The 20,935-nt window shown below is 42.6% G+C and overlaps 1 protein-coding gene across 1 annotated transcript in view; it reads right to left on the bottom strand.

Annotated features, from left to right (window-relative positions):
- The window catches only part of GRIA4 (glutamate ionotropic receptor AMPA type subunit 4), a 376,802-nt gene that overhangs the window by 17,352 nt on the left and 338,515 nt on the right, over nucleotides 1–20,935 (bottom strand). The gene's annotated exons all lie outside the window — the stretch shown is intronic.

The following is a 20,935-nucleotide window of genomic DNA, read 5'->3' on the forward strand; positions in this document are numbered from 1 at the left end:
ACTGGCTAAATATTACTGGTTAATAATAATTCTCCTGGGGCGCCTGGGTGGCTCAGTGGATTAAGCCGCTGCCTTCGGCTCAGGTCATGATCTCAGGGTCCTGGGATCGAGCCCCGCATCGGGCTCTCTGCTCAGCGGGGAGCCTGCTTCCCCTTCTCTCTCTGCCTGCCTCTCTGCCTACTTGTGATCTCTCTATCTGTCAAATAAATAAATAAAATCTTTAAAAAAAAAAAAAAAAAAAAAAAAAATAATAATTCTCCTTTGAGGAACCAAGTCTAATAAAGTTAATCAATGATGTTGATGGGAGTAATTGAATGAACCTCACAGTATGTTTCTGTAGCGAACATGGCAGGCAATTTATGGGCCCACCAGAAGAGGAGAAGGAAGTAGATGTGGGGAGACCCAGCAGTGGTTCTCAAGCTTGATTTGAGTAGACAGTTACCATCACAAATACAGATGCCCAGACCTAACACTGCTGGGTCAGGTCCCTCTGAATCAGGGGCACTGTGTCTACGTTTTTACAAAGCTCCCCTGGTTGATGGTATTGATAAGCACCCCTAATTCATATGGCTGAAGGTTTTACGACCATTCAAAGTTTTTAATGACCAGTAAAAATGATTACAGTGTAAAGTGAAAAAAAGAAATAATTTGTATATTCACTTAATTTTAATTTAAGAATAAAAATTTATATTTAGAGACAGAGAAATTAATGGAAAAATATTGAGGAAAAAAATCCAACAAAGAGCTGTCTCTGGACGTAGGAATTAGGATTAGTTTGGATTGCATTTTCCTTTCTATGCTTCCCCACCCATCCAAAATTTTCTGCAATAAGTGATACTTTAATAATAAGTAAATATGAACAAAAAAGCCTTCTCAATTATTTTCTAATTTTATATTAATTTTTCTAATTTTATATTATTTTATAATATTATGCCTAAAAGATCTGTTTTATGCAAATCAACATTTTATTTTGGATCAAAAAAAAAAGAAATGAAAAAGAGGTAGAATTTAGGAATTGCTCTTAAGGATGTCAGTAAAACATTTATTGGTCCTTATGATGTGGTTGGCTTTGGTCCACCTGGTTTTGTGTCTCTAGTCACAGGCTGGAGGACACGGGATGATGTACTAGGCTTCTGCAAAGTTCTGCCTTATTTGAAGGGAACAGGTCAGGCAGAGAAGTATGAGTAATGCATCAATTAGTAGGCCTCCCCCATCAGACAGGATCTGCAGGAGGTTAATAGAACTCTCAGAGGCCTGGAGAGAAGACTTGCTGTTTCACACATATTTACATAGACAAGGTGAGCTTTTCCCCTTAGGCTGAATTAAATGAATGTGATGGTGGGTAGACTTCAGTTCTGCTAAGTAGGCCATTTAAAAAAAAAAAAAAATATATATATATATATATATATATATATATAAAATATGTGTGTGTGTGTGTGTGTGTATGCATATATATGTATATACCTCTGTTTTTAGGAAAAGAATTTTCAGGGCTGGCAACTGCATTTTTCCCCAGAACAAGTAGTAGAGACCCTAAGAAAAAAGTCCTTTTCATTTTTGAAGGAATTAGGAAAAAAATGCAATTAAAAAAGTCTTTCATCACAACACATCTTTACTGAATCCCTTTCTTGCATTTAAACTAAAATTCCAGGGGCGCCTGGGTGGCTCAGTTGGTTAATCCACTCAGGTCATGATCCCAGGGGCCTGGGATGGAGCCCAGCCTGCTTCTCCCTCTCCCACTCCCCCTGCTTGTGTTCCCTCTCTTGCTGTGTCTCTCTCTGTCAAATAAGTAAAATCTTAAAAAACAAAACAAACAAACAAGAAACCCGTAAAGTTCCAGATTGGAAAACTCATTTGATTTAGACTTTGTGATGCAGGAGATAAGTACATGCAGAAAATTTTCTAGGACCACTGTAGTAAGAAAATAGTAATTTCATGAGAAATGAATAATTTTTCACAGACTATTGCACAGACTGCTGGTTCTCTTATTAAATAAATGATGGTGGCAATTGTCACTACTGTCATGAGGGTTGCATACAGGTAAGTTTACCCCAGTAGAGCAAGAGGGGATGGGAAGGGAGGAGCACAGGACATATGGGGTTTTACTTTAGCGGTTTAACTTTTTTATTAATGACATTCCCCCCAAGTAAAGGTGTTTGGAGGAAATCAGCCACGAAACTGAGAAATGACAAGCCCAGAATTTTGTATAAAGTCTATGATAACTCACTGAGAAAGAACTAGTTTATCAGGCAAGAAAATATAATAAGCAAATACAAATCAGCAGGCTGTCCACTGATAAGGAGGTGAGGATCTGACCTTAAGGGAAGGCATCTGTGTCCACCGTTCTACCCTTGCTCGGCTGTGTGCTGCCTGGAAGAGTAACTGGTTGTCAGCATTATAAATGCTCCACTAAGTTTTCCATTTAACTTGCAGCTGTGCTGTTAGTTTTCTTCCCAAATTATTCCTTCCAGTAAACAAGCACACGGCTCTTTTTTGCTTCATTGGATTTGTGCACTTCTTTCCAAAGACAGGATTTGGGCTAAATTGCTCTGCATTATATATGCAAATGTTTTTAGGAAAGGTACTAAGTTTTAATTCCAGTTGGTTTACACAATGACAGGTAAGATTTGCATGAAAGTGGCACAACCAACCAATAACTTGATACCAAAATTAGGAGGGAAATTTTTTTTCAGTGGACAGACAATTCAGACCCAACATGATGTATAATGAGCCTCTGAAAACCGCTTTGATAAGGAAGGATCTACTGTCTTTGTTTTAGATTTTGGATGGCATATATGCAATTAATTTAGTGTACAGAGTCCTTTGCGTTTCATACTCCAAGTGAGTCAAAGACAACTAAATAAATTGTGTAGATACTGGGTTAGATTCCAGAAATGGTTTCTAAAGTGTGTGTTTTCTGAAGATTTTATTTACTTATTTGAGAGAGAAAGAGAGAGAGAGAGCATGAGCATGAGCAGGGGAGCAGCAGAGGGAGGAGCAGCAGACTGCCCGCTGAGCAGGGAGCCCAATGTGGGGCTCCATGGGTCCTGGGATCAAGACCTGAGCCAAAGCAGATGCTTAGCTGACTGAGCCCCCCAGGTGCCCCTTTAGTCTGTGTTCCTTGGAATTTGCATGACTAATTGCTATTTGAGGCCTAGGTTGGAGGAATGTGATTCTTTGAAGAAACTCTGTGGTTTTTGTGAGGAGGTCTGCTGGTAATTTAAAGCACTAGCTAAAGATTGTGATGAATGAAAAAATTAATTTCATTTTTAGTGTTAAACTTTTTTTTTTTAAAATGTAATCCTTACAAACATTTCATGCAGTTTAGTTTCATGATTTTGTCAATTTTAGGTCACAGAGTAGAATCTTCTATCCTCCTTTGGGTCGGGGACCTCTTTTAGAAGCTCATGAAGGCTATGGAGAGACCGGCATAACGATTTTTGGGGATTCGCAAAACCTGGAAAGGGTATCATGAAGCGGCTAAAAAAATCTCTCTTCCAGATTGTAGAACACTTATTTTAAAATTATTTAATGACCACTTCCAAGTATGTCTATTAAGGGAAGGGACATAAAAATATCTATGTAACCCATGGTTGTAACCCATGGGTTGTAACCCATGGTTGCTCCAGAATTTTAAGACTAAGGAACTTGCAAGCTATGAGCCTCAATTTGTGATCATTCTGCAAACACATCATGGGCAGGGCTTCTTGATTTTTAAAAACATTTTTTTAAGTAGGCGCCACACCCACCATGCAGCCCAGTGCAGGGTTTGAACTCACAACCCTGAGATCAAGAGCTGAACTGAGATCAAGAGTCAGACACTTAACCTAATGAGCCACCCAGGTGCCCCCAGGTGCAGGGCTTCTTAAAGGACTGTATGTGACAACTGATAATAGTTAAAAATAAAAAGCCCAAAGATACTTTTGGTAACCCTTACATAATAGTTAAAAATAAAAAGCCCAAAGATACTTTTGGTAACCCTTACATAATTATTCATATTAAATCGTATCAATTTTATTTGACTTGTGCTGGCCTTGGGGTGCTGTTCGAGATACCAGCTCTAGTCCCCACCCAAGCCACCCAGTTTTTACGATCAGTTTCTATTATGGAATCACACAACAGGGAGCATGTTTCAAGATGGGACTGTCACTACCTCTAGACTGTGAAGTGCTTCCAGTTCTCTGGGAATCTCCCTTGTTAAGTGATTGTTACTGAAGTACACTTTCAGAAACAGAGGTGGTGGCAGTCACAGTTTACTGCATGTGGGCCGTCCAGCAGCACAGGGTGTTCAGATTTGCCAGATGCCCTCTGCTCTGTCCCTGACTTGGGATTCCTTCTTCTCTTAGACCTGTTCCTTATTCTCTTTATAGGATTTCCAGAATGCTCAACAACCAAGTTCCCTGTTTCCTTCCTTGGCTCACTTTTAAAAACTTCCATCAGCTGCCTTAAAGAACTAGAATCCTAGCATTTCTGAGTCAGGATGGGGGTCGGAGGGAGTCTCAAACCTTCTCATTGGTCACTGGGGTCTACAGCAAGTCAGGTGCCTGGTCTTGACCCAGTGGGGACGGTGATCAGCAGCCTCCTGGTCCAGTGCTCTCTCTCACAGTCAAACTTTGCTTTCTGTGGGTCCCCTCGCCTGTGTAGCTAAACTACGCGTTCCTCCCTACTCTCGCTCTCCAAGGAGGATTTTCTCCCCCTCATCCCATTCATCAGGCTTGCTGGGGGCGATCTCTCATTAAGCTTTGACTGATATATTTCCAGCAAGTTCTGCCCCCTCTGGCTAAATACTTCATGAGCTGAGATAAGACTTCCAAGGCCTGTGGTCTTATCAGCTGAAACTGACACTTCCTAAATATCCAAGAAGAACAGTAGATAACACTCCTTAAAAAACCATACCATAAAAAGCCATACCAACAAACTTTATATTGACTTGATTTGATTAGATCGTGATCCTTGTTCCTTCCTAAGGTTGGAATAAGATGGGTCTATTTGATACATGCTAGGTTCCTAATGACTTAAGATCTGATCTTTTAGGACAAGTAATGAGGGATCCTAAACACGTTATCATAAAGAAGCTTCAGTATAATGGATCAGAAAACGTTCACAGAAGAAGTAGAAAAGTAAACACAAATAACAACAAAGCCCAATCACAGAAACTCAATCTCATCTTCAAATTTTCATTCCCACTCCTTTCCTACAGCTAAGTAGCCACTAAGAACTTTTTTTTCTGAAAAGGCGTCTCTCAAATTTATATGTTCCTTTCTATTATACAGGTGACACCGGAGTCAAAGCCTTTATCTCCTGAGACAGATCTGCAGACTCTCTGCATCTGTTCTCAGCTACCCAGACTCAGAAGACTCGTGACTGTCTGCGTGTTTACACTGCTTTATTGAAAACCTTCGGGGCCTCGTGGCTGTTTCCAAGATACGACTTTGTTCTAATTTTCCTGACATTCAAAGCTTCCTAACAATTCAGCTTATAGGTATACCTGTAAAGTATGACTCCATTATACTTGATTGAGCTAGGCTCTGTCCCAAGTTCTCACATTCCCACCAAGTCCTTACTAAATCCACATAGCTGGTAAATGCCAAAGGTGGGACTGGAACCCGAGTCCTTCTACCACAGAAGCCCGGCCTCTTAACCACCCTAATTCCCCAAACAGACCTTCTCTGCCTTCTCCAGGCTAGATTCCTTAGAGTCCCAAAGACATTTTATTCACAATCCATGCCAATCTCATAACAGAACCTTCACCAGAAATTTCTCCCCCTCCCACCCCCTGCCCTTAGCTTTTCTAAAGTTCTTACCATTTTCTAATAATCACTCATGGACTTACTTATTCAACTAATATTTATCAACTAGTACATCTGAACCTTTTTTAGGAGGTCTCTCCCAGATACTCTAGACTCAACTGAACTCCTTCTTTAAATATCTATTGTCTGGAACGCTCCATGTACTTGGAGTCCTACATGACGTCACAGTGTTGCCATCTCCGAACGTCTTTCCCGGTGGGGCACAGCGACTATGTTTCACGGTCTTTTACACCCTGCTGGGTCCCAAGGCAGGGCGAGAACTACAGGAGCCATGCAGTGACTACAGGGAGGGCTGATATCTCCGTGATTCACTTAAGGTGCTACTTTTTAAGCAGCCTATTAAAATGAAAGAATCCAGAGCTGAATCATCAGAGGGGGTCCTTTGACCATGCCACCTAAGGGATTTTGGGAACACCCGGTATGGAGAGGGTTTTAAAGCAGAACAAAATAAAACAAAATGCTCCCAAACCGTCTATTAAATGACGGCAAGAGGGACAGGACAAGTTACTGACACTAGCTGTTTTTATGAATAATGGCCAACAATTTTGTCTGTCGTATAAACAAAATACCTAAGATGGTATTTCAGTGAGATTATAGATGGTTAAAATAAAGGGATTACCAGCTCACTTTGTGTATCCGGGCAAGGAAAAAGTACTAATTGATAAAATCAGATAGAATCTTGTAAGTATCAGGTGAAATCAGATACTTAAAACTAAATCCCAGATAATGGTATTCTTATCGTTTTGTTCTAACCTATTTATGAGTAGCAAATAAAACATGTCACTTTTATTGAATTCTCCTATTACTAAATTTACTACTGAGAACAGTATAACTCAGTACATCAGAGAAATTAACAACTGCATTTGTCATCAACAGATATTAAATGCCAATGCTATGTGTAGTTTAACCTGATTAAGATTTATTTTGTGTATTTAAATATGCACTTAGTTGACTATGTCTAATAAATATCTACAAATATTTTAAATTTCCCTACAAATTCTTTCTTTTTCTAATTTTATTTTGTTTTTTCAGTGTTCCGAGATCCACTGTTTATGCACCATACCCAGTGCTCCATGCAATACGTGCCCTCCTTAATACCCACCACCAGATTCCCTACAGACTCTTAAAAAATCAAAGTTTCAATTTCTCTTTCATTCAGGGTGCCTGATTCCTTTGCGGCAGTCTAGGATTTGGATAGAACGTAAAATGTCTTTAATCGCTCTTGTTTCATCTACACTAACTTTTGGCTTGGATTTTGGTGAGGTGGGAGAAGAGCGTAAATAAAGAGTGATAAAAACAGGTCGTCTAGAAGAAGGGGTGCGAAGCCACTGGGAACCTGAAGAGCGGTGTGAACCACCCAACTAGGAGGGCAGGTGGCTCTTGCCGTTCTTCAAAAACAACCAAACCCTAAGAATTCTAAGTCCGTGTATCTTTACAGCTTTTCAGTTTATGCCTTTCAAAGGGAAACACAAAGCCGCTTATCTCTTGAGGGCAGCAGGGCTCACAACTGTATTTCAAAACAGAAACGGAGTCCCTCACTTATTTTTACTAAAAAACAAAACCCAGAACTGTGAATTCTGAAAACGGTTTCCCTGGCATTTGCTTCAAGTGGTATTAACGCGAGAACACAGCACACAGCCCTCCAGTCACTTGCTCCGGGCCAGGAGTACCGGAGTATTTCTTAAGCGACCAGCCTGGGCACTTGCATTCATTGGTTTTCACAGACCTGACAGACCGAATGCAACCAATATGGGATCAGTATTTTTCACTTTACAGAGCAACGGCACAAAGCAAAAAGCTGAAAATGGTGTTTCATCTCAAGCTCAGGTTACCTAACAGAACCAAGTCACTGCAGAACGACCCCTAGTTCTTTCCCTGCATGAGACCACCGGGAACTGTTTCCTGAAATTCAGATTGCACAACAGATCTGCCTGACAGACTAACGTCGGTGTGGACACGGTTCACGAAAGGCCACCAGAACGCTTTCCCTTCCGTGTGTGACTGCTCAGGTGATCCGTACATCTGGCATCTTAAAATTCAGGAGTGAATTATGTGTCTCCAACATATCCCATGTGTTTCACTAAGGGAGTCAGGGAGTGAGAACACAAAAATTAGGGTCTGACTTCTGACAACAAAATGCACGACCTGCTAAGAGGCCGGTACTTGGTGACCACTAGCAATAGCATTAGCTACAAAGTAGGGTATGCTGGCATTGAAATCAAGTTCCCATCTCATGCGCGTCCTCTCACGGCTATTCCTAATCAGATGGCTACTGTGGCTCCCGCTCCTGGGACAATAGTCCCCAATAAAAACAGATCTGTTTGAAGAGATTTTCCTTCCTTAAAATACCTTGAAAATCCAACCTGAAGGTGATTATAAACAGGCTTGTAACAAAATGCCCAGAACTGTCTCTGAAAGACGGTGATGATTTATTGGAAACAAATCACCCGAATTCTCCTTCTTTCTGAACATTTCCCCTGCTCCCTAGGTTCCCCTTTTTCTTGAGCCTCAAGTAGCTCAGTTGTCTGAGCCGCAAGCTTCCCTAAAATCTACTTGAATCATAAGACCTTGGAGGGCAAGGATGACAGAAGGATTGCCGCAGAGGGTCTAGACACTGTCCCTTCGTGCCCCCCGGCCCTTGCCGGGTTCCATCTTTCTTCCAATAGCTCAAATTCTGGATGCTTTTTGATTTGCTCACTTGTTTTTCGCCTGGAAGGACCAATGTGACACAGAGTACCAAAAGGATGGAATACCGACGACTTCCAGGGACAATGACACAGAAGGTGAGCAGTAACAATGGAAACCACTTGGGAGGGATGCCCGGGAAGGCGCTCTCAGCACAGAGAAACCCTGCTCAGCACAGCGTCCATTCCCCTTCCTCGGTTTCCTCCCCAGGTTTCCTACGGCACCTTAAACATCTCATCAAGTCTATACTGCTGCCCACCCGGAGTCTGGCCTGTGCATATTCCAAATTCCGTATCCTTTACATTTGATCAGCTGCTTCTATTAATATAAAATTTTTAAATAAAAAAATTCTTAATAATAATAAATTTTCTATAGAAACACTTTGGATTTTTAATTTTAGTATTTTTGTAACCCCATCACCCATTATGGTTTGGTTATCAGTTACCATCCGTATTCTACAGAGGGAAATAAACGGCAGATGGCAATTTCTTCAGGCCTGTGCAAGAGACTGATCCATAATGGGAGATTGGCACTGATAGTTAATGATGATGGAGAACTTTAGACGCATTAGCATGTAACTGATAGGACTTGTGTGATGGTGTTTATTCCTGCTATAACATTTGGAAGGGGATGTTCAAGTAACTACTACACACAGGTGGCAAGCTGGTTTCCTAAGGCGTGGGTTAAAAAATAAAATTTATAAAGAAAAAGGGATTGAAAATAGGTGGGGGAGGGGTTTCCTTCAAATGGATGGAACCCATTCTTTTGAAAGAAAACTCCCCTCTTACCTTGGTCCTGGAGCTCGTTAGTTCTCCTCTGTCCTCCTCCTAGGGGAGAAATACCCAAAGTTAAACAATAATAGAACATGGTCTTGTATTAAAGTCAAGTTCAGTTCTGGCCAACCCTTTCCTCAGGTCTCACAAGACACTACCAACTGTCTGATATCCTGGGGCGTTCATTGAAATGAGCTTCAGATTCATTTTGAGGATTAAGCCAAAGGGGAATGAACATACGCTGTGTAAGAGGGACAAAAGTCTGCTCTTATCAGTCTGTTGTGTCAGGGCTTGGATGAACTGAAGCCTGGCGCAGAGGAGCACACTGGGTGGGTGAATCAGGGAGAGCGTAGGGGTGAGGCGAACCTGAGCTCCTTAAAGAGACAGAGGCATGCTGTGTGCCCTCAACCCGTTTCCCTGAGGTTCCTGGTGTTTTTGAGGGTAAACGGATGGTGCTACAAGCCGACACTGTGTGGAGGGCAGCAGTGAATTTGGTATTAACAAGAATTATTGCAAACATGCAAAAAAAACGCAAAAAACAAAAAAACAACCAAACCCTAAGGGGTCATAAAAGGGGAGGGTTAGGAAAGTTGGGGAGAGGGGATAGTATCAGAAACTAGGTACTTGCTTTATTGGATCAAAACAGGGAACCACAGGTAGGACAGAGAGGTTTTCTTCCGTAATGTACCTCTAGCTAAGTAAGGCTTCTGGGATCTCTGGAGAGAAAGGCAGCAGCACATGAAAGGGGTGTGGATTTGGGGACGGGAGAATGATGGGCTCCTTCTCCTCCTGAGTGTCAGGGGCCACATCTGTCTAGGTGAAGACAGGAGCACCAGCACCAAGGATTTGTGGGGGCAAATACATTCATATACATGTGCTTGGTGGGTAGGAGTTGTTGAATTTGTTTCGTTTTTCATTTACATGGCATCTGATACAATCTTTTCTTGTTTGAACGACGTCTTTTTTTGAGACTCCCGTCTAGTTAGCCGAGCTTAGAGTCCATTCCTAGTCACCCTTTGGCATAATTTCAGTGACTGGCTCCCATAAAGATCAAATACCAGACAATTGATTGAGGTCCATGAGACATGAAGGGAAGTGGAGACCGAGAATGAGCCTGAACCCATACAAGATCATGTGCTATTGTTATTTAACTTTGGGTAATTTATTAAAATTCTTGATCAAGTAAAATGACATCAGGTGAGAAAATGGATGTACTTTGGAACCTTGGGTTGTCACCATATATTCCAGAGGCGTCGAAATGAAGGATGGGGTAATTGTTACTCTAATGGCCATTATGAAAATGTGCAGGGAAAAACCACTGTATGGAAGGTTCTACACTATCCGTCTGTCACCATCACCCTCTGGGCTTTGATCCCCTTGAAGCCACATGATGCAGACACGGCTGAGTAGAGCTTCTCCAATGACAAATACACGTGTTTGTCCTCTTGTTCTTACTTGGGAACCTTAACTTCGTTCATTATCTTGAAAGAGTATTTCAAAAATGTCCATTTTGACAAACCAGCCTTTTATCCACTGAACTCCATAAATTCCGAATACATATAGATATATACAGAAATAGGGAATTTCCTTTTTTCCTATAATAATACACTTGGAAATTGTGAAGCTGTGTTACAAACAGAGAAAAAGTATTTTTTTTTTTAATAAAACACCTATTTCATCCATGGAAGTCACCTAAACGACAGGGTTTTGAAGGAGGTATCTTTATATTCTGAAATGATGGGAAAGTCTACGAGTAAGAACTGTGGGGACATGGCGTGGACTGGATGAAATTCCAGTGGCATGCAGTCTACATGCTTCAGAGCATAAATGGGTTGCTATCTGTGATAAGGGCAAAAATGAAAAATAAATGAAGGAGCAACCAATGTTGCTGATGTTATCAGGGGCCCTTAAAAATTACGCTCTCAAGTATTTTATATTGAAACACCATGGGATACCATATTACATGGATCAGTTTTTATCATTATCTAGATAGGGAAGCATACATGCTGTTTTAAAAAAATAAATAAACAAAAGCAAGTCCTTCCATAGGCACATGCCTCACTTTTGCTGCTTTACTCCCCCTTTTACAACCCAGCGAATTCTGTCAGATTTGTACCTTGCCCAAAGTTTGACGGCAGGATATAATTTTAAATGTCTGTACAGGGAGGAAAACAAGACCTGCGTCTATCTCGGGCTCTGTGGTTCTTAAAGAGAAGTGCTTTCCTTAAGTATCTTTCTGTTTCACAGTGTAGACAGAATGTGATAAGAAGTAGGTATTTACTGAAGATGTGACTTATTTAATTCCAAAACCAGATGAGCTTGTATTGAGGTTCTGGGGATGAATTTCTCCCCAGTCTTACCGTCAGCAACTTCAAAGAGGTGTAAGGGAGTTCTTTGGTTGCTTTGCTAAAGATAGTCCAGGACGTGACACAGATTCTTAGACTCTGAAAGTGGGAAACTCTTCTGTTTCCACTCCAGTAACTCTGATGTTGGGGATCTTGGCCAATTTCCTCCCACTTTTGGACCAGTTTTAATTGTTGTAAAATTTTTATGCTGACCTGCAATCTATTCCTGTGTAATTTCTTCAATTTAGCCAGAATTATTTAGTTGTTGTTTTTTTCCCTAATATAAACAGTTTCTTGAGCTCTATGGGGTACTCTCAATACACTTTGAAATTATGGATATTGTTGAAACGCAACATGGGAGAATCACAGAAACTGTTGAGTAAGTTTTGAAATTAAATTGTATCTATGTTAAAAAGTTCTCTTTTGTTCTTTCCCCGTAAGAGCACTGGAGAGAGTCAGAAGATCGCTTTTCCAGTCTCAGCTATGGTACTGCGGGCAAGTCACTTAATGTCACCAACTGACAGACTCTTCCTCTTAACAGAGTGACATCGTCAGAGGGTGAAAAGCAGCAAGTAAAAAGAACCATGTGGGGGTGGTTAAAAAGCGCTCAGGCCTCACAGTCACTATTATTGTCTCACTTAAGAAATATACTGCTCAGTAATTTTTAGAGTTCTATCATCAAGCCAAACTTAAACATCACCTCTTAAAAGTGAACAGATTAAAAAGAACATCAATTAGATCATATATGAACTGGTTCTTTGCCTTCTACGATGTTAACATTGCTGTATCATTTAATAGAAAGCAACTTTTTCTGTTAGCCTTTGCTCTCTGCTTTTTACTCCGGGAGACCATCTGAGGAGAGCTCTTCTTGGACCCTGTTGACTTCTGGTTCCCTCCACCTGGCCTCGAGTAGAAGCCAAAGGTTATGGTACTGACTTAGGGGTCTGCATCCTTGGTTTCCTCCTACCTTTTCTATTTCTCCAGCCTATTTAAAAAAATTTCCTTTCCATATGAAAGGCACCAACAACTTAGAGCAGCTATATTCACTGATAAATGATTTTATGATTTTTTGTTTGTTTGTTTTAGTTGCAAATACCTGAAAAGACAGAAGAATAGGGGGCTGGGTATCTGAGAAGAGCTTCTCTCAGTTACTAACGGGATTCTGGCCTGTTGCCATTTTGAAAAAGGATGTTCAGAAGGTGTGTATCTGTCAGCCCCAAAGAGGAAGCAAACATTCTCTGTAAGAGCAGAGGTCTTGGGCGTAGGTCTCCACAGAGATTACGCCATCTTCTCTCTGTGGTGAGAGGTCCCACACACTCCTCTTCTCTTTCAAAGTAGAGAGCTGTTCGTGTCACATTTGGTTAACTGACTCCACTTTAATTCTTATTTTGGCTAACTTGCAAAGACTGAATGCTTAGAGAAGAAAGACTGAATAATAATGCTATAAAAAATTATCTGTGTGTCAGTTTCTTTCCTGAGTACCCTACGGGGGGTGGAAAGGTAAGCTAAATAAAGACTACTTTATTTCAACATGATGAGACAGGACCTTGCATGGTCAGTGGTATTTAAAATGACAGATGTCTCCCACGTCTTGGAATTATAAACTTGGAAAGGCAGAACTGATGCTAGGATTATTTTTATGCCTTTAATTTGTCTAGGCTGTTGAGTCATGTGATACTAAGGGAGCATAAGGAAATGGTCTCATAAAGTTTGTATGAAGTGTACTGGTGAGCCCTAACAATGGCTTTTCAGGTTTCCAGAGAGTATGGAATCTGTCCATTTAAAATAAACTACTTTCAATCGTAAAATAGACTTTTCTGGTATCAAGGAGGATAAACAAAGTATTTCTAACTTCCGTTAGTATGATTATCAGTCACAAGATATTCTTAGAATTAATACAAGGCTGTTTCTGAGAGGGCCTGGGGCTGGGGCTGGGGATTTTGTGTTTCGGTGCCGCGAGGATGTAAGGGATACGGTATTTGTGGCAAAGTTATCTCAAATTCTGTTATTTCATTCTGAAAACAAGTGTTATTGGACTAAATTGGGGGTGGGGAACCAAACATTAAAATAAATGAACTACTGTTTCTCATTCTTAGCTAAATTAAAACAACAGAATTCCAAACCAGAGTCTTCACTATTTTCCAGCTCACTCCAAATATCTGCCAAGCTATTTTATCTTCCCTTCCTTAAGTATGAATCATAAACCCAGCCCAATCTTGGCTGATATTATCTTTAGAGACAAAAGGAAGATAATAATGTCTCAAGTTGTGGTTGGCTGGTTTCCCATATGCTCTGCTGAAACAGTTTCATTTTTATGGAAAACCATTATTTACTTATGATGCACTAAGTAGAAGTTTATCATTAGGATAAAACTGCATTAAAACAGTATTGTATAGAATTCTACATTTAGGAGAATATGACATCTCCACAGTAAAGTGAGCTACAAACTTAGTTTATTACAGGTATTTTGGAGTTCCGTGGTAAATCTGATTACCATGCTCCCTCCAAAGTCCTGTGCGCATATGCATGTCTGAAATACTCTTTACACGTCTGATTATTTCATTAAGCATGGAAAAATTCTCTCTCTCGTGCAATCCCTCCCCACCCTACCTCCATGATCTCAGGTAAGAGGGACTTGGGACAGTCAGGGGTAGGAATCTGGTACGGTGGGACGATAACGCTGCTCGTCTTGTTCCTACCGAACCGCCGAGAGGAGTAAGAGCTGGGATCTCTGACAACTTGACTGACCCCTTCTTCTGCAGCAGCCTGCGCTGAGCATCTTTGCAGCCTTCCCTTTAGGAAGAGAAGTCCGGAGAACAGAATCCTATACAAGCAATGCACGAAAAAGCAAAAACAACAAGAAACCCACCTATCACCTGACCTTGCTGGTCTTCTGAGGATAAATCAGCAGCGGCTCCTGGTTTGTGAACGACAAGGGCATTTACTATCTATAAAATTCATGGTTCTACAGCCTGAGGTCTTCTAGGGAAGAACACTATCGGACAGTTTCTCTTATAATTGGGCACAGACAGGCCCAGAGAGGAGCTTTGTAGCCATGGACAGAAGCTGCCTCACACCCAGCAGAGACACGTTTCACACCAGCAATTTCTCTGGTGGGGGGTGCTCGTCCTACGGCTGAGACTTTAACCGGCGGCAGCAAACCCAGGCATGGGCCGCACCAATGTGTCTGATTCCCTATAAAGCAGGACCTCTGCGGCCGCTGCTGTTTTCCAGCTCTAAGATTCCTGGGGCCACATTTCCCTTCTGTCCTGTCCTTACCCTTCTCCCCCCGTCCTTTTCGATTCTTTGCTTTGACTACCCAGACTTGATTTTCTTAGTAGGATGTCTTAGTTGGGCCTCCTTCTAGATTTTGGCATCGCCAGTGCTCACTCTCACTCTACAGAACGGCTTCCAGACACAATGGCAGCTCTAGTGCTCGGGTTGACAGGGGGACACGAGGGAACAACCGAGTAAGTGTCTGAGGGTTCTGCATTGCTGGGTGGAAGCCCACGTGTGGGTTCTCCAGGGGTCAAGCCAGAAATGCCAAGTCTGACGAAAGACACCGCCCCCCCCCCCCCCCGCAACGGCACTGGCAAGACAACACTTACATTATTAATGTGAGGATACGTTCATCCACTTAGCAGCTGACAAACTCTGGTCTTAGACACAACACTCTATCTCCTAAGTTCTCTTGGCACGTGTGGGTCAAGGCCACATGACTTGGTTTGGCAAGGCCGTGTGACACGTCTGGCACTCACATTAACTGTGGTATTACTGAGTCGATTTGAATTACACAGGATATACATGTTCTCTCTGGAGGTTCTCTTTCTCTATAGGATTTGCTTATAAGGCAATTACATGGGACTAAAGAACAAAACTTTGGGATTCTCCCTTTTCTCAGAACTGTCACAACTGACGTCCAGTGTTGGTGTCTTTTCTGATCAGGCTGTGAAGGCTTGACCTGGTGAACCTCATTTATAACATTTTTATCTCCTTATATTTAATTCTCTTTGAAGTGGCTGAAACTAAAATGACCACGAATTACCCACTTTCTGAGACAAGTTACTAAAATATGATTTCTACGTGTCACAGTGAGTAGGAGCACACAGCTAAACATTAAATTTAGAAGCATCTCGATGTGGTGTGACCTATGGCAGTCACAAAGCCGAACTCAAAGGGAGCAACTTGACAACAATGAGCAAATTCTCAGAGGGGACCCCAGGGGCCATCTGTTGAATGAGCTGGCAAATATGTGATGGCAAATCATATTGGCATTCTTTTTTTTACTAGTAGGAAGGACGGCAAACATGTTTAATGCCTGGTAAATCTTAAAGAAATGCAGAAAAATGCCACATTCTTTTTCTTCTTCCTGGGAGCTATGTTTTCAGTCATCCTTCAAGCACTGGCAAGACCTAATCGAAAAATGTAGAATTTCTAAAAGCAGTGGAAAAGTTTCAGGTTTCGTACTGGACTGGACATCGAGAAAGGAAGGGAAGGATGGAGTATATGGACGGTAAAGGGGATTATTTCCCCCTCGGATGCATGTAGTATTGGTAACCGTACTATGTGCATCTCAGTTGGTGAATGCAATAACACCCGGTCCCTGCAATAAACATCAGCATCTCTGGGAGGAAACCGGGTAAGTGATTAAGCACATCACAGCCGGGTTCGTGTGCTTGTGTGCGTGTATGATGGACATGTGTATGCGTGTGTTCTAATCCCTAGTCCAGCTATTATTCCAAGTTGTAAGGGATCACAAGGACTAAATCACCTGTAGCATCTCTTAATATAGCATCAAGAAGAATGAAGGGTATTCATATGCAGCACATGCAGAAACCTCTTCTTCCATAACAGTTAAAATTTAAGGGGCGCCTGGGTGGCTCAGTGGGTTAAAGCCTCTGCCTTTGGCTCAGGTCATGATCCCAGGGTCCTGGGATCGAGCCCCACATCGGGCTCTCTGCTCAGCAGAGAGCCTGCTTCCCCTCTCCCCTGCCTGCCTCTCTGCCTACTTGTGATCTCTGTCTGTCAAATAAATAAATAACTAAAATCTTAAAAAAATTTAAAAAAATTATGTACAATCTACTGCAATTCATTTCCTGAAAACAAGTGAAAAATTTATTCACTTGAGGCCAAGTGCTGCTCAGGAATTATTAGCACTAAGGTTTCACTTTCTGTACCTGTAAGCTTTTCTAATGTCCACCTCAAGAGCTAATAGCAACTTGTTACTAGCACTGAAAGAGACACCAACTTTATTCTCGCTGACAAAATCCAGCAGGCCCCTGGTTCCCAAACCTTGCAAGTACCCTCCAACCAATGAGTAAACACCTATCACTAATTTCACATGAGAAAGTGGTTCCTTAAGGATCATATATTTTTTTCACATGTGGATTTGAATACAAGGTTTAATACACGTGCCCTGAACGATCTTCCAACATGATTGGGCCCACAGAGGATGCTGCCCACGCTGATCGAGATGTAGACGTAGGCTGGGGGCTGCGCTCAACACGGAAAGAAGAGGGCTGATGAAAGCTGTGCTACTCTGATTCCCATTCTTTGCACCTGCTCCCCCTCCCCCAACGCTGTGGCCCTGGCTTGGAGCTGGCCGCTGTGGACTGAGCCTCACATGCCTCGTTTCACAGGCTCCTGGGACAGGAGAACAGCGAGTCCAACCAGGCCTCCATTTGCCCAGCTCTCAAGTACTGATCAAGTCCTTTTGGAACTGCTTTCTTCTGAAACATCATTGTGGGGGTGGGGCGGGTGACAGAGCATTTGTCTTATTTTAGACCCAGTCTCGCCAATATTTTTAGAGAAGGCAAAATCTGAATAAAATTATCACTGCTGAATAATAGAAGGTAGGAGACTAGTGTTTGTTTGCCTTTTTTTTTTTTCTTCCCCAAACTTGGCTTTGAACACTAGGGTCAAGTCTACAGATTCTTACAGAGGCCGGGGGAGTCTTCCGTTGGGATCCTTTACTATGTTCCCTGGAGGCACCACTTGCAAGTACTACAAACTGTGAGTATCTTCAAAGGGGCTGTTTCCATCTCACAGCTATTTGGGACCCAGTAACCTCTGCAGTAACTAAGTTAGGGTTCCCTCTAAGCACCTGTCCGTTTTACTTGCTGCATAGTAGAGAGCAGAGCAACCAAAGGAACGTGGGTAATACAGTGAAGACAGGATTTTGTCAGTAGAACACACGGCTCTCCTGCCCAATAAAGACTAGAATATGTGCTGCTGAAGCGAGGACATCTCCCGCCCAGTAACTACTAGAGTACAGGCAGGTCTCTGGTGTGCAGTGAAGTCGACCCGGACACACGCCTCTTTCAGCTACGCTCCGCACTCCGCGGTCTGAAGCACAGGTCTCCTGTGGAGGCTCCTCAGCCAGAGGACAGACTCCGCGATTGTATCGGGTTGTCAGGGTGTTGGAGAAGGAACGGTAAGGAAGCCAGGACGCCGAGAGGAGGATGAACGGCATTGTGCACATGAAAAGAAGATTTGAGAGAAACAGCAGAGTGTGGGGAGAGTTGAGAGATAATATAAAAGAGGAGATTTTACCTTTTCATCTCACAATGGGAACTACACGTTTTCTTCAGAAGATGACTTTGGAAAATAACTAACTATGCCAGTAAGATTTGGGTTCTCTCGCTGACCAGTAAAGCTCACAGACACACTCGCCTGTGATCAGTTGTGAACTTACTCACACTGCAGTGCAAACTTTATTACAGTAAGATCTACAGAGGCTCCGTTCAACGGCATCAACAGTCCTAGCATTCTTCTACGACCTCAAACTTGACGAATCTGTGTCCAAGTACAAGAAACTCAGTAATTTCAGCACGGTTACTGCCCTTCTCTGTAACTGAAAGCTTTCTGTAAACCTCGCGAACTCAAGTCTGACATAAAGTCTCTGTGCGTTATTCCTCTCCCATGAAATCAGGCTCTGGTCCTCCCTGTTGCAGTGTTTTCTACCCCAGGCACAGAGACAGTCTCTGTCACCACCCACACGGCATTTGTTTGAAAGTCTACAGTGGAGACCCGAGTTTCAGCTTTCCATCCTAATTCTACATCTCAGTCTTCCTCTTTTCTGGGACACTGACTGCGAAGCACCGGAAACGTGAGACTCCCTAGACTGTCAGCCATTTGTCTGCATTTTGTGCTCTGGCTGACGCAGCAGGAAAGACCCCCATTTGAATCACGACAGCAGAGTTTGTGAGCAGGACAATGAAACAGACCAAATCTCACTGTATCCAGAACTATTAATGCAAAGACTTAGTTAAAAAAAAGACAGCTCCTAGGAAAACAGTCTACTGGATAAATAAGGCAGAAAGGTCGCAAAGGCGCTCTCACTGCGGATGCATCCTTGCAATCTCGCTGTGATAAATGCAGTTGTTTTGAGTATGTTCCTACAAACTAAATCACTTATACAGAAGGTGCCCACTGGTCCAGCTCTATATGAGGCTGCCTCTGTTCAAACAGAAGGCTCCTCATTGAGTAAGAATGAGAATTTAAGCTTAATGAGCCTCCCGCGTAGTGGGCCGGGGGTGGGGAGGTGAGGAGGTGAGGAGGTGGGGGTAAGGTGCACGCCATTAGCCGTCCGTGCTCTTGCAGCGTTCTCGACGGGACACAATGACTGTGGTTTTGGCATGCAGGGGCTGCTTACACAGGAAATAGTGGCGTGTATCAAACAAAGTACAGAAACAAACTCTCCATCCAGGAAGCGGAGTTTAACAATTGCCTCATTAACAAGAGCCAGGGAAGGACAGGAAAAGAGGGGGAAGCCAAGAGCGGATTATTATCCAGTTCTAGACAGATGAAGCCCTTCAGCGTCTCCCCAAACAATCCCCGTAGTGTGGATTTGACAAAGTGGCACATTTAAGAGGGAACTCTCTCTTGCCATCAATGGCAGTCAGGCGCACCCGTATCTGAGGGCCAAATGCAGTCCCTGGAACTTGACTTTATCAGAAGACACAAGACAGAGGACAAGGCAGCTACATCCACAGAGAATTAATTAAGAGCAAAAGCGACATCCAGTGAATGTAATCAATAGTCTGAGCACTGATCTACATATCAACCACCATTGCTTTCTCCCCTTCTCGCCCTTTTAAATTAGTTACACGAGGGTGCTCTTACAACTCCTATGTCAATAGAGATTTCTTTGCTCCTTGGCTTTGCCGAAATGACACATGTCTCCTATCGCGTCTTACAAAACAGACCCTCGAAGGCCAAACACTCTGATGCCAGTTTGAGTTTCTGAATGGCTGGAACATTCTGGGGTGGAATTTTATCAAGGGTTATTTATTGGTCTGGCTTTCTCCCTGGACATTCCTCCAGTTTTGTACGAGACGTATGTGCAAAGAAACGTGATTTCCTGCCAAAGTCCATACCCAAGTCTGTCTTTACTGGCTCATTTTGTTCCCTCTCCTTTTAAAATAGTCCCTTTTGGACACACCATAAAACTCCTCACTAATTATTACAGTGTTGCTTGCAAACAATAAATACTGGGTTAACCCAATCTTTCCAGGGTTCCTGTCTGTTTCTCGGAACTGTGTCATTCCACCCCTTCCCCCCCCACCCCCCCGCCCCACCAACCCCAACACACATATCCAAAGCACTGCAGTTCCCTTTTCCAAACCGTGAAAACAATCACATCGTCTTTATACTGCTTTCATTCCTACCGGCTAACAGTACAGGTCTCATTACTTTCAGGTTTCAAAGGCTTACCAGAGACATCACTTCTCAAGACCGGGTTCGTGGTTAAGTCCTTTAGCAAAGATTCTGATTTCTTCTGGAATCTGTGCTTTGTACGAATCCCTTCTAAGCAGCACTGTGACCGGAGTGACCTGTCAGTCACTGCTGACCTCGGCCTGCTCTAGACCCAGTAATTCACCAATAGCCTTTACTGCTTAAGGAAAATAGGATATTCTGCATCCTGGGCATAAACATGTGAATTCCCTATGTCCAGGACCAATAGGGCAAAAGGGGCAGATTTTACCAACATTTCCTTAAGAATGAGAGTCTCATCTTTAGCACATGTGGATTTTCCAAGCAATCCACATGTGAGATGCTGTGCTCACAGATCACACTGCAGGGGTCTGTGTGTGAACAGTTACGGACTGTCATCAGGTCTAATTGTACAGACCTTACTTACAGCACACTCCCTTTGCAACGGGCGAGAGTGTGACTGGAGTAAGCCCCATAGAATCAGAGCCCAGCTTCCCGCTGACCGCGAGTCCGTCTATGAACAGATGTGGTTACAAAGTTAGCTCCAATACAACCTTGGGGTAATCTAAAATATAATGATGCCATAATCAATGAAACACTGAAATGG

The sequence above is a fragment of the Martes martes genome (genome assembly GCF_963455335.1).
Source record: "Martes martes genome assembly, chromosome: 10".
Taxonomy (NCBI): Eukaryota; Metazoa; Chordata; class Mammalia; order Carnivora; family Mustelidae; genus Martes; species Martes martes.